This window comes from Kogia breviceps, chromosome 11 (genome assembly GCF_026419965.1).
Source record: "Kogia breviceps isolate mKogBre1 chromosome 11, mKogBre1 haplotype 1, whole genome shotgun sequence".
Taxonomy (NCBI): Eukaryota; Metazoa; Chordata; class Mammalia; order Artiodactyla; family Physeteridae; genus Kogia; species Kogia breviceps.
The window spans coordinates 1,422,618-1,436,458 of NC_081320.1; positions in this window are offsets into that span (position 1 = coordinate 1,422,618).

Sequence of the window (13,841 nt, forward strand, 5' to 3'; positions counted from 1 at the left end):
TAATTTTTGGCTGCGTTGGGTCTCCGTTGCTGCACGCGGCTTTCTCTAGCGGTGAGCGGAGGCTGCTCTTTGTTGCGGTGCGCGGGCTTCTCATTGCGGTGGCTTCTCTTGTTGCGGAGCACAGGCTCTAGGTGTGTCTGCTTCAGTAGTCGTGGCACGCGGCCTTCAGTAGTTGTGGCTCGCGGGTTCTAGAGCGCAGGCTCAGTAGTTGTGGTGCACGGGCTTAGTTGCTCGGTGGCATGTGGGAATCTTCCTGGGCTCGAACCCGTGTCCCCTGCATTGGCAGGTGGATTCTTAACCACGGCGCCACCAGTGACAGCCCCGTAGCTCGGGCCTGAGCGAGACGTCCCACACATGCATCTTCTCCCCGCAGCGCCTCCCAGCCTTCCTGCCCTTAGAAGCCCCAGACAGCATCCTTGGGGCCGTTTCCAACAGCATGAAATGTGAAAAACATGTGGAAACTAAATAGGCCACAGAAAGGGCACTTGCTGACAGTGTGACATGAAACGGAAAGCAGAGCCCTGTTTGTTTGACCTCTGCTGGGAACGTGCAGACAGGTGACAGATTTCTCTCCACTCTGAGCGTGTGGAGAGATACCCACGAACGCACAGTGAGCGTTGATTTTGGGTTACAAATTGGTTCTGGAGAGCAGGTGAATTCACAAATACAGAAGCTGTGAACAACAGGATCGACTGTGTATGTATGTACGGATGTATGTGGCTTATCTATCAAAGTGGGACATCTGCACACACATGGGTACATGTGACAACCGTATGCATAAGTTTGTCTGTCTTTAAAAAGTAAAGCTTACACTCCGTGTACCACCCACCTCGCGATGAGGAGGCCCGGCCCTAAAGGTGGCCTCCATCAGCTGATTGGAGCAAACTTCTGCTTACCTGGTTTTCCGAGAGAAATTTCCAAATCTCACCGTCCCACACCATCTCAATAAGACTAACCCTGCTTGTATCCTGACTTAGTGAAACAATCAGGTGTCACTAAGTCCTAGAGCCCAGGAATGTGAAGGCGGATTTTACAGTTTTTGAAGTTCAGAGTTTGAGAATCACCTGTGAAGGTTCCCAGACAGTGGGAGACGTCAGCCTGGAAACTTTGTCTGACCCCGGGGGCAAGAGGCAAGCCACAGCCCTTCCTCCCCGCCCCCAACTTGTGAGCTGAGGAAACCAGTCTGAATCTGGCTCCAGGAGAGAAGAATGTCGTAGGACTGGGAAGACAGCCACAGCTCCATTTGGAGCTGGGTGACCTGTGTCACACACAGGTGCTAACATTCACTTCCCTAAGAAACTGGGCCCGTTGTCTGGCTTGGGCATAGTCTAAGAAGACATGGGCCTTTAAAAGACACACTATGAAAATGCTTTTTCATTCATCAACTTTTACTACACTTGACCTACCAAAGTGACAGTTATTTAAAACCTGTTTTAAAGAGTTCTCCAGACGTTTATTTTAAAGTGTAATGTAAAAAACTGTATAAAGAACTAGATTTTATAATGGATTTGTGAATAAAATAATACCCAAGGTGTTAGCACTGAATAAATACATTTTTGATAGTTATATACACAAATATGGAGCTCTGTGAACTTCAATTAGCAGCTCTCTTCTTTTTTCTGTTTTTCACTGGCTTTTTACTTGGTGCTTTTACTTGTGTTGCACTGGTGGTCTGTGTTCTGTGGACAAAGTAAATTAACAAGTTTTAGCAGTATTAGTACTGGGAGCTGACTTTTGCCAGCTGTGACAGAAGAGTACTGTAACCTTGAAAGGTATCCAGACGGTTTTACAGACCTAATTCTATAAACCTCAGGCTGAAGAAACCCAGAGAGCAAGCTTCTAAAACGTCTTGAGTATATGTATACGTTTGAAACAAGTGCCCTCAGCTCCAAACCATCATGATGTCAACGCGGCATAAGCGAGGCGGCACGTTCTTCACCCTTCAGTACGTTCACCAAAAGTCAAGTGCAAGAGCAGCGTCAGTAATGACCAAACTGGGAGCAACCTGGCATCTGTTGACAGTGGAGCGGCCCGAGTGCTGGGACATCGCGCACCCTCGGCTCGGGAAAGAGACACCCCGTGGGGCTCCATTTGCGCGGCACGGGGGAGGGGGACAGCCAAGCCTGTGATGTTACAGGCCAGGTGGGGTCCCTTCGAGGGGCGCTGAGGACAGGGAAGGAGAGGCAGGAGGGTCTCCGGGCTTCTGGGCGCGTTTGATTCTGTGCTGCTTGTCCATGTGTCTGTACCTCGTGAAAACTTGCTTTAGCTGTGTGCTTACTTACGCACTTTACACAATTTGTATTACATTTTTTAAAAATGTATTTTATTTATTTTTGGCTGCGTTGGGTCTTCGTTGCGTGTGGGATTTCTCTAGTTGCGGCGAGCGGGGGCTACTCATCGTTGCGGTGCGCGGGCTTCTCATTGCGGTAGCTTCTCCTGTTGCAGATCGTAGGCCCCAGGCACGTGGGCTCAGTAGTTGTGGCTCCCGGGCTCTAGAGCGCAGGCTCAGTAGTTGTGGCGCACGGGGTTTGTTGCTCCGCGGTGTGTGGGATCTTCCCGGACCAGGACTCGAACCCGCATCCCCTGCATTGGCAGGTAGATTCTCAACCACTGCGCCACCAGGGAAGCTCCTGTATTACAGCTTATAAAAGTTTACTCAGAAAAGAAAGGCAGGGCTTCCCTGGTGGCGCAGTGGTTGAGAGTCCGCCTGCCGATGCAGGGAACACGGGTTCGTGCCCCGGTCCGGGAGGATCCCACGTGCCGCGGAGCGGCTGGGCCCGTGAGCCATGGCCGCTGGGCCTGCACGTCCGGAGCCTGTGCTCCGCGACGGGAGAGGCCACAGCAGTGAGAGGCCTGCGTACAACCAAAAAAAAAAAAAAAAAAAAAAAAAAAAAGAAAGGCAGGGCTGTGAAGAAGTGTGTGGCTGGAAGCAGGGATCGATGTCAAAGATGGAGAAAAATCAAATGGCATTAAAGAGAGGAAGGGAGGAAGTCGAGAACTGTTCACCGTGATGATTTTGAAAGATGACACACAGAAGCTCTGGAACCCATAGAGGCTGACCTGGAGAGTGACAGCCGGGGTGCGGGGCCCTGGCGCCCCCGATTGGCCGCCGTCCTCCGTCGTGTGCTCGGGGAGGCTCGCACGGCTGTGGTCTGCTTCCCAGGGACGCGTCTTCATTCGTTTGGCCGTCAGAGGCTCACGCAGCTCCTCCTCCTCACTCCCAGCAGCCACCTCAAGCCCAGTGGAGACAGGACATCCCTGGGGGACGATCTCTTCTGTTCTCTGAGCAGAGATGGCCTTTCTTCCCAGTGCTTCCCAGACCTGCGTGTCCTGGGTCTTGGTATCACCAAGGTACTTGCCAAAAACATGCTCCGAAGGCCGTTTCCTGGAGACTCTGATTTGGTTGGTCTGGGGTGGGATCCAGGACCCCAGGCTCTTCTTCCAATCAGACAAGTTTAGGACACAGTGCTCTGGTGCAAAGGACATTCTTTGGAGAAGAATAAGCACGTTACTGTAAATGGTGAGATGACGTTCTGAACATCGTCCGATTTATTGTAAGGATTTTACCATTTCCTGTAGGGGAAGAGGAGAAGGGGCGTCCCGGCAATGCAAGCGGCAGTAAGGTTGCTACATAAAAGTACAGGCTGCCCAGTTAACCTTGAACTTCAGATGAACGATGAATAATATTTCAGTGCATGAGATGTTCTTCGACCGTTTATCTGAAATTCAGACTTAGCGGGATGCCCGGTATCGTCACTCGCCAGATCTGACCACCATCCAGGAGGGGATCGAGGACCCTGAGGGTGTTCGCTGGGGCCACTGCAGGGGGGCAGCCGGCAGGCAGGCTGGGTGGGGTCAGAGGGCCAGTCAGAGGCTCGGGTGATGACGGGAACATTGACTGTTACGTAAGCACTTCGCGTTATACAGTGGATTTACCGCTTCCCCTAACCTATGATGTCAGGTTTATCCTTATCCCACTTTTACGATGGGAAACGGGGCAGAGAGCTGTCACTTGGCCCCAATGGCGGCAGCGAGGAATCCAGGCAGTGTGATCCGTGCCCTTGGACCAGCTGCCAGCCTGGACGCCACCAGGGAGAGGCCAGGGTTCTCCGAAATGGGGCTCTTCACCGTGGCTGGTCCCTGCCCCGGCCCCGTCCGCCCTGGGTTCGGCTAATACTGACTGTGTACCTGCCGTGTGCTGGCCCAGGGCTCACGGTGGTGGGACGGGGGTGGGGGTGGGGGTGGTGCTGGTTCTAGAACTTGGTCAGGGATTCTGAGCCCTGAATTCCCCTCCCTCCGTGGAAGGTGAGGGCCCACCGGTCTGGCTCCTCTCTCCCCGGATCTTTCTCAAACCTCCGGCTGCCTTGCCCCGGGCTGGCCACCCTCCCGTCGGTTCCCACCGTGTCTCGTCCGTCCGTGTGTGCTCCTGCCCCGGACCCGAGAGCTCAGAGCAGCGCTTGGTCAGGGAAGCGAGAGGCGTCGGCCAGCCCCCCTCCCCGGGCGGTCTGAGGACTGAGGAGGGTCCCTGGAACCACTGAAGAGCTCCCAGTGGGCTCAGTTTGTCGCGGGGGCATGTCTGGGAGGACTTGGTGGCCAACAGGAGACGCGAGCCATCCTCCTGGCGGTGGGTGGTCTCCCTTCACCCTCCCTCCCCCCAGCCCCACCCAGGCGGCGAATGAAGGCGCAGCGTTGAAACATGCCTCTCACAGGATCGTAATGAAGGAAACGCAAGTCACAGCCGTGGGACTGTTTTTCACACGCCAGACTGAGGAGCATGCGGACGTGAGGGCCGGCGGTGCCCGTAGCGATCGGAGAGACAGGTGCTCTCACGCCCCGGAGGGGGCGACGTGGGACACGTTTTTGGAGGGCATTTTGGTAACATCTGTGAACAGTAGAAGTACACACACCCTTGGACCCAGGTCTCTTGGAGGATGTCACCATACGGCATAACCCCAGATACCTGCCTGAGGATATTTACTGCAGCACTAGGTGTAACAGTAAGAAAAGCCAGAAACGATGAACCTCAATGTCTGTCAATGTGGAAATGATTAAATAGTCTGTAGTTCCTTTGCAAAAATCAAATTCCACTTAACTATTCAAAGGAGTGAGCTAGAAAGCTCCCCAAGACACCCTTCGTCTTTTCTGCATCTGCCGTTGAGGAATTCGTCCCAGGTCACCTTAATCACCACGTTCTGGTCACGGTGCTGGGGAGGAAGCAGTTAATCCCAAGAGCCTCACAAGCAGACACCCGGACAGTCAGGGAAGGTTTAGAGGAACGTGAAAACTGCGTGGGAACTGAGAGAAGCGAGGCGGTGGGTGGAGGTGGGTGAAGGGACTGCAAGATCCGTCTTGAATGGGAGAAACTCGAATATGGAAAAGCCAAAGGGCAGAATTCAGCTGCGGTGTGCCATCAAGTTAAAGACAGTAGCCACAGAGGCGTGTATGCACACATATCTGTAGAGTGTAACAGGGCGTGTGTGGTTTGATCCCATTCGTGTAAAAGTTGAGAGGCTAGTCATGACGGTATACACATAAACATTTTCCGGAAGGACACGTAAGAAATTATTAATATTGGTAACCGTTGTTAACTATTAATAGTGGCAACAATTATTGTCTTTGGGCAGAGCTGGTGGGGTGGAAGAGAGGTGTGATTTTTCTTTTTCTTTTATGCTTCTGCACTCTCTTCTTCCTCCCGCAAACAAAGTTCTAATTTTCAGGGTGATTGATGTCATCTTAGTAGGAAGAGGAAAGCAATTCCAGTGAAAGGGATCCAAGGAACCCAGGCTAAGAAGTAAAGTGTAAATAACTCTCAGTCACCCCAGTAAACTGTGCCGAATCCCAAAGCGGGGTGTGTGTGTGGGGGGGAATTTTGGGAATGTGGCCCATCCGTCCCCTTCCCGGGGGCTGGTGTCACTGTGACTTGCGCCCAGATGAGCATCCAAATAATCCGGGGTCAGCTGCAGGGTGGGGTCCCCTGGGGACCTTCAAAACCACTGATGAGCTGTTACCACACCTGACCAGGCCAGCCCAGGGGGTGGGGCCCAGGTGGCACGGTTTTGAACACGACTCAACCCAGCTGCGCATGTGAGAACCACTCAGGGAGTGAGAAATGTTAACATCTGTATCAGTCTGCTCCGGAGGCCGTAACAAGACACCACAGATTGGGTGGCTTAAAAACAGAAATTTATTTTCTCATGATTCTGGAGGCTGGAAGTCCAAGATCAAGGTGTGGGCCGGCTTGCTTCCTTCCGGGGCCCCTCTCCCCGGTCTGTAGACGTCCCTCCTCTCCCTGCGTCTTCAAAGGGTCCTCCCTCTGTGTGTCTGTGTCCTAATCTCCTCCTCGTACAAGGACCCCAGTTTTACTGGATCACATTCGGCCCTAAAAACCTCACTTAACTTGGTTTACCTCTTTAAAGGCTCCATCTCCAAATACAGTCACATCTTGAGGTCCTGGGGGTCAGCTTTGACATACGAATTTTCAGGGGACACAATTCAGCCCCATAACACTGTCCAGACTGCATTTTAGGCCGGTTAAGTCAGAATCTCTGGAGGTGGACATGAGTGTGTTTTCAGCCACAGATGATTCTGATGTGCAGCTGAGGCTGAGGTACGCTGACCCACAGGGTGACAGGGTGACAGGCGCAGGAGGGGGGCTCAAGGGACCAGCCGCACTTGGTAACCGGCAGCTGTGTCCCCAGCGAGAGCCTGGATGGTGCTGCTTAGCGTGGCCGCCGGAATCGAGGGGCTATAGCTGTCCTCCCACCAACTGCGTCTTTAAATCCATTTTTTCATCTCCTCCCTGTTTGGAATTCAGTCTCTGAGGAGCTCAGTGAAGCTTGCTTTTAATCAGCGTTACCAGATCGAATTCCCTGAGGCCAGAGTGATCAAAATATAAGTGAGTTTCAGATAAGCTAATGACATCACTGAAAAGAGCCAGGGCACGTGACAAGTCCAGAGAGTTGACTTCCAGAAGGGAGGTGGGGAGGCCCTACCCCAGGCAGCGTGCCCAGCCCCGTGGACCTGTCCCTGTGAGGATGGAGTGCCAGGGATCGGGGCAGAGGCGGACGAGGTGAGACGGACCCCCCCAGCGCAGAGGTGATGATGCCATCGCCTCAGGGAGCTAAACCAGCCCCAGAACTGCTCCACCTTTGAACTTGTTGTTAGAGGACGCAAGACATTTCTTAGTGTTGAAACTGTTGACCTGGGATCTTCTGTTTCTTGCAGTCCAGAGCGTCCTAACCTGACACAGCTAATTACTGCCAGGCAGTGGTTCTCAGTTACAGCGGCTGAAAATTACACCCACTTGGTAGCCGAGGAGAAAACAGAACAAAACAAAAATCCCACTGATTTCTGAGTTCCACTTCCAGAGATCCCGATTTAACTGGTCTGGAGGGAAGTCAAGGCACTGGGAATTTGGAAGGTGCGTCGGGGCGGAGACCCACTACGCTAACGTCGGGAAATTTATACGAATGGGGATCCAGAAGCTGCCTCGGGACCTTTCAAGCCAGAAGCTGAGCAAAGATGGGGTCAGACGGAAGGTGGGCCTGTGCCTCTTGTCGGGGGCTGCTGTCAGGGCCGAGCAGGAGCAGCTTATGCCCACGCGGTGGGCCGTCCACAGGGAGCTGCCCCAGAGCTGCCCAGGGCAGGTGTGGACCCGGGATCTGGATAAAAATGACCTCATTTCCTCATCAGTCGGAAGAGCCAGTGTGTGTGCTCCGCGTGTGCACGTGTGTGATACACGTGTGCATGTGCGTGCGTGCGTGCGTGATACGCATGTGCGTTGTGTGCACGTGTGCGTGCGTGCATGTGCCGGTGATGGGGAGATGGGGTTTGCACTGTATTTGGAACTGGGGAAGCACCGGCTTTCGGGAAGAAAAACCAGAGGGGACTGAAGGCCCGACCGTGGTGTGAGCCTGCACCAAGCCTGACCCCAGGTGGCTGGTGTGGGGTTGTGTGTGCGTGGAGGGGCACTGAGGTCTCCCCCCACTCGGGAGTGAGGTGGGCTCCGCTCCCAACTCTGAGACCATGGGATGGCTGTGTGCCGCCTGCAGACACGGCAGGGGTGGGGACACACGATGGGACCTTGGGGACAGGAAAAGCCAGCATCCCAGAAACAGCTCTGGGCGGGGGACTCCCGTCCCGGTGTGGTGGGAGTGGAATTTTCACTGTCCGTCTAGACGGTGTGGCCATTGCTGACAGTGGGACGTCGGCCTGTAGGTCCGAGGCGGGCCGTCATCTGGAGGACCTGGCCGTCTCATTTCCTCATTTCCAGACCGCCTCTAAGGGTTGTGACCAGGACAGAGCACCCTTTCCTTTACTTTCCTAGTTAAATAAGAAGCAAACAGTGCTTTCTCTTTCAATATCCCTTTGAGCGTTGCCCGCGGGACGGCCTGGGGGAGGATGGCCAAGCCTGACTTTTGGATGGTGATGATCGGGAAGGGGAGACTAAGTCACTCGGTGTTGGAAAAGTCCCGAGTGGGGGTAAAACGTGGAATAACGTCGTCCCCGCCCCCAGAGAGCTTATAACTCGTTAGGGAGAGCGGACCGAGGTGGAGAAGGGTACCAGGAGTGCTGAGAGGTCCGGCTGTGTGGCCCGCAGCACAAAACGCCCGGGCTGGGGGGGCTGCAGGTGGAAGCGCCTTCCTGAGCAGGCCGGACGGGGTGGGCGACGGGCGCAGGGGCTGGGCCCGGGGAGGGGCGGGGGCGGGGGCGGGCGACCTGCAGGGCCACGGGGTGCGGAGGACTCGGGGGCCCAGAGCCGGGGCCCCGGCGAAGCTCAGACGCCAGCTCACGCGCCCGAGGCCAGGCAGCCCCTCCCTCCTCCGTGTCGGGACTGGGAGCGGCCCAGCCTCAGCTGCAGGGTCAGCGTCGCTTCCGGAACGTTGGCCGGTGACTGGTCACCTCTGTGTCCTGTCGGGCTGTCGGCCTCGAGCCCCGCACTCGGTGGCCGTCCTGCCAACGTGCCGGCAGATTGAGCAGTGAGCGCACGGCTGGCGAGGCAGAGTCAGCTGGCCGGCGTCCGGCTGAGCTGGCCGGGCCACCCCCAGAGCCCTCCGCAGGGCCCTCTGGCTCCTGTCCGCGTCCTGACCCCTGGGGGGCCCTTCCCCTCTGAGTAGAGACCACTTCGTGTCCGCTGTGTCTCTTCGGGGTAAGCGCCAGGCCCGCGGGGTTAAATTCAGTAACCTTTCACTTCCCCCAACTCTATTCGAGACAAGACTATACACATTGTTTTGAATAGGTAAATATATACATGAACAAAATTGTGAAGTTACAGTTTAGGGGAGAACGAGAAAAGCAAGTTTCCCTCTCTCCTCGGCGTTTCCTTCCATCCAGTTCCCTCGGGCGACCACTTCTAGGCTTCTTGGGAAGCCTCCGAGAAGCGCGCCGTGTCTACGGGCTTCTGTGAACACGTGTTTTTCTCGCCAAGGGCGTCGCGCTCAGCACGTTGCTTTCGTCACCCACCAGACACCCTGCGGCTTCTCTGTGTGAGCGCACCGAGTCCTGCTGCTTTCTTTTTAACAGCCGTGCAGAGGCACGTGATTTATGCCACCAGTTGACCCCTGGTGAGCTTGTAGGGCAGATGAGGACACACTGAATAGCTCCTAAGACGTAGTTGTGAACTTGCACCCGTGAAGGATAATCACTGAAGAGAAGCCCTGGGTCTCAGGCTGTGTCTCTTTCAGATCCGGGCAGTCAGCGCTGCGTCGCCTTTGTTACGTGTAGTTTGCAGAAGCCGGGCAGGGTTTGTGGTCTTACCAGGCCCTCATAGCGCTCTGCTCGGGCTGTGAGGGTGGGAGCCCTGAAAGCCCCTGTGGCTCGACAGGCTGGCCAGCCGGCAGGACGCCCCTCCCCCACCCCCGAGATCAGCAGTCCCAGGGGCCCGTCAGGCTGGGGGCCTGGGCGCTGGGTTCTGGTCTGTTTGCGAGAAGGGTCACCTCAGGGTCACAGAACAGGAGGAAGCGGTTCCCAGGGCCAGGAAGGGACGGGGAGGGAGGGAGGGGGATGGGAGAGGAGTGACGGGTGCTGGCCAGCGGCGGTGGGGGGAGGACTCGGGAGAGCAGATCAAGTCTGGGGCGGGGGAAAGCCTGAACCATGGGGGGAGTTTGGCGTTTTAAAATTCCTGAAGGAATATCACAGAAGAGTAATTTTTTACAGGGATTCATGGCTAATTTTGTGAATTTTGGAATTTCCCTGTCTCCCAGCCTCTGGCCTCCACATCTCAATACTTTAATTTTTTAGATGGTTTCACCGGTTTTGCTCACCCCGTGGTAACCGGGTGTGTGTCTCAGGGCTTTTGCAGTGTTAAGGGCAGCCTGTGAGAAGGGTTCCAGGGGCCCTGGATTTTTGCTAGAGCAAGTCGAGGCCCTGAATCAGTGACCTCTGGACGGTTGTGAGGAGGCTGAATGGCTTTTTAGGAGAAATGGCAGCATCAAGCTCAAATCTTACTAAGCAAACCAGTTTCAGTGCTTAAATGTAAACACACCCATATGTGATGTAGATAAGCCTGCTTCCTTTCTAACCATAAACCTGCTGGTTTGAACAGGAAAGAGCTTGTACCTGGGCTGCGCCTGGGTAAATAAAATTGCTCACAGGATCCTCAGTGTTTTGCAGCAGACAGCTACCCTTTATTTATTTTATTTTATTTTTTTTAAACATCTTTATTGGAGTTTAATTGCTTTACAATGGTGTGTTAGTTTCTGCTTTATAACAAAGTGAATCAGTTATACATATACATATGTCCCCATATCTCTTCCCTCTTGCGTCTCCCTCCCTCCCACCCTCCCTATCCCACCCCTCTAGGTGGTCACAAAGCACTGAGCTGATCTCCCTGTGCTGTGTGGCTGCTTCCCACTAGCTCTCTATTTCACATTTGGTAGTGTATATATGTCCATGCCACTCTCTCACTTCGTCCCAGCTTACCCTTCCCCCTCCCTACATCCTCAAGTCCATTCTCTAGTAGGTCTGTGTCTCCATTCCCATCTTACCCCTAAGTTCTTCATGACTTTTTTTTTCCCTTAGATGCCATATACATGTGTTAGCATACGGTATTTGTTTTTCTCTTTCTGACTTCACTCTGTATGACAGACTCTAGGTCCATCCACCTCACGACAAATAGCTCAATTTCGTTTCTTTTTGTGGTGGAGTAATATTCCATTGTATATATGTGACACATCTTCTTTATCCATTCATCTGTTGATGGACACTTAGGTTGCTTCCATCTCCTGGCTATTGTAAATAGAGCTGCAATGAACATTTTGGTACATGACTCTTTTTGAATTACGGTTTTCTCAGGGCATATGCCCAGTAGTGGGATTGCTGGGTCGTATGGTAGTTCTATTTGTAGTTGTTAAAGGAACCTCCATACTGTTCTCCATAGTGGCTGTATCCATTTACATTCCCACCAGCAGTGCAAGAGGGTTCCCTTTTCTCCACACCCTCTCCAGCATTTATTGTTTCTAGATTTTTTGAGGAAACCATAAACAAGACCAAAAGACAGCCCTCAGAATGGGAGAAAATATTTGCAAATGAAGCAACTGACAAAGGATTAATCTCCAAAATTTACAGGCAGCTCATGCAGCTCAATAACGAAAAACCAAACAACCCAATCCAAAAATGGGCAGAAGACCTAATAGACATTTCTCCAGAGAAGATATACAGATTGCCAACAAACACATGAAAGGATGCTCAACAGCATTAATCATTAGAGAAATGCAAATCAAAACTACAAAGAGCAGGGCTTCCCTGGTGGCGCAGTGGTTGAGAATCCGCCTGCCGATGCAGGGGACACGGGTTGGTGCCCTGGTCCGGGAAGATCCCACATGCCGCGGAGCAACTAAGCCCGTGAGCCATGGCCGCTAGGCCTGTGCGTCCGGATCCTGTGCTCCGCAACGGGAGAGGCCACAGCAGTGAGAGGCCCGCATACCGCAAAAAAAAAAAAAAAAAAAAAAAAAAAAAACTACATAGAGCTATCATCTCACACCAGTCAGAACAGCTACCCTTCAGAAGCAGCCTCCCCTCCTGCCCAAGGACATGCAGCCTGTGTGCCTGGCCCCCGTTAGGCTCAGCACATGTGCTTTAAGTTACTTGTTCGGCTGTTTGTTTACACTGGTTTGGACTCCAGAATGCTTATTTTACAGGGATCAGAATCCAGAATTATCATTGTTTACTTTGCTGCTTACATTGCCCCGGCAGGGGTTCCTTCAGGTCGACTACCCCTCCTCACCTTTGCTTTCAGCAGCACAAGCTCTTTAGGGTCATCTGGTCGTTTCCTTGACCCATCCCTGGAATCAGCCCCATCTCCAAGAAGCCCTGGTTCCGTGTCGCGGAGGATGGTGTCTCTGTCTAAATGTCTCTAACATTTCTTTTCAAATCCATTTAGGACAAAACTACGGGTTAGAACGTAAATGTAAGCTGTTCGTCTTTATCTTGCAGTGCTAGCACTGGGGTCCGCAGGCCCGGAGGAGGGGAAGGGTCAGCAGGAAATCACTAGTGGAGAGATTTTGAAGTAGCTGTAGCATATTTTCAAACCTGCTTTTCATTAGCAGTGACAAGATCCAGCCACACCCTGGACTTGGCCGCATTGCCTCTTCCCTCTCCTGCACTCGGGTCCGGTAAACTCTAAAATTCCTTCCTTCTGAAAGCCCTCTCTTTCCCCCCTCCCCACATCTCTTCTCCATTTCTAAAAGTATGTCCTTGTACTTGTACAGAGAAATTTGATCCATATGGGCTGGATCATCTACACTTAACTCATAAAAACTACTCTTTTTTAAGAGTTATTCCTCCGCCAAGTGTCTGTGAACAATAATAAAATGTTTTCCCAAGAAAAAGTGCCAGCTGAACTCCCAAACTTCACCCTCTCTCCCTGACCTAAAATTTCATTCAATTTAACCAGCATGTATAAAGTGTCCTCATCTGTATTGGGTACGTATTGGGGTATAAACATCAAGGCCATCTGGTTCCCCGTGTCCAGGAGTCATTAGGCTAATGAGGGAGAGAAACGTGCCGATGATAAGACTCTTACGGAGCTGAGGGAGGTCCTGGCACAGGTGACGGAACCTCAGTGGCACCTGAGGCTGGCAACGAGCTAAGGGTGAAGCAGCGAGCGGGCGACGGAGCCCCTCCGAAGCCCGGCTGCCTGGCGTCCGCCTGCGGCGCCGTGCGGGAGCTGTGCCACCCCGCCTGGCTTTCCTTCCTTCACCCACTTTCCTCCTTCCTGCCCACGCGGTGACCCGCGGGTTCTCACCAGTGCCTTTGCGACTGTCCCTCCCCAGCTCAGCCTTGGCTTCGCTCTTTGCCTGATTGCCTGACTGTCGAACCAGAGCGGGGGGAGGGGGGGACCCTCCCCAGGGCAGACGGCATCCGGTTCTGCAAGTTTTACAATGTTCTGAGCCGCCAGCTGTGTCCTGCCGAGCGGAGGCCTGGGGTCTGAGCATTACAGCAGCTCTGCCAGAAGCCCAGCAGATGTGTTTAAAGAAAAACAGACCTACTGTCCAGCAGCAGAACAAGCCACAGTCAGCTCTCGATGACGGGGAGAGAAATTTCCCTGAAATAACACCTGACAACGGTGGTTTCAGCCTAAATGCGGGAATCTGGGGGAGAGCCACCCGGGGGCGTGGTCCTGTGATCAGTCACTGCCGGGGGCATAAATTAGCTGAGCGGCTCCTGCAGGAGCGCGCCAGGCGGGGGCCGGTTTCCAGGCTCTGCTCTGAGCTGGACCAAAGCGGGAATGCTCAGTTGACCTAACACTCGGCAGGGTTACTGAGCCTTAGGCTTGGGAGCAGTTCAGGTCTGGAGCAATCCTCGTGGAGCACTTTGCAAGTTCTGCCAGCCCCGGAAGTGGG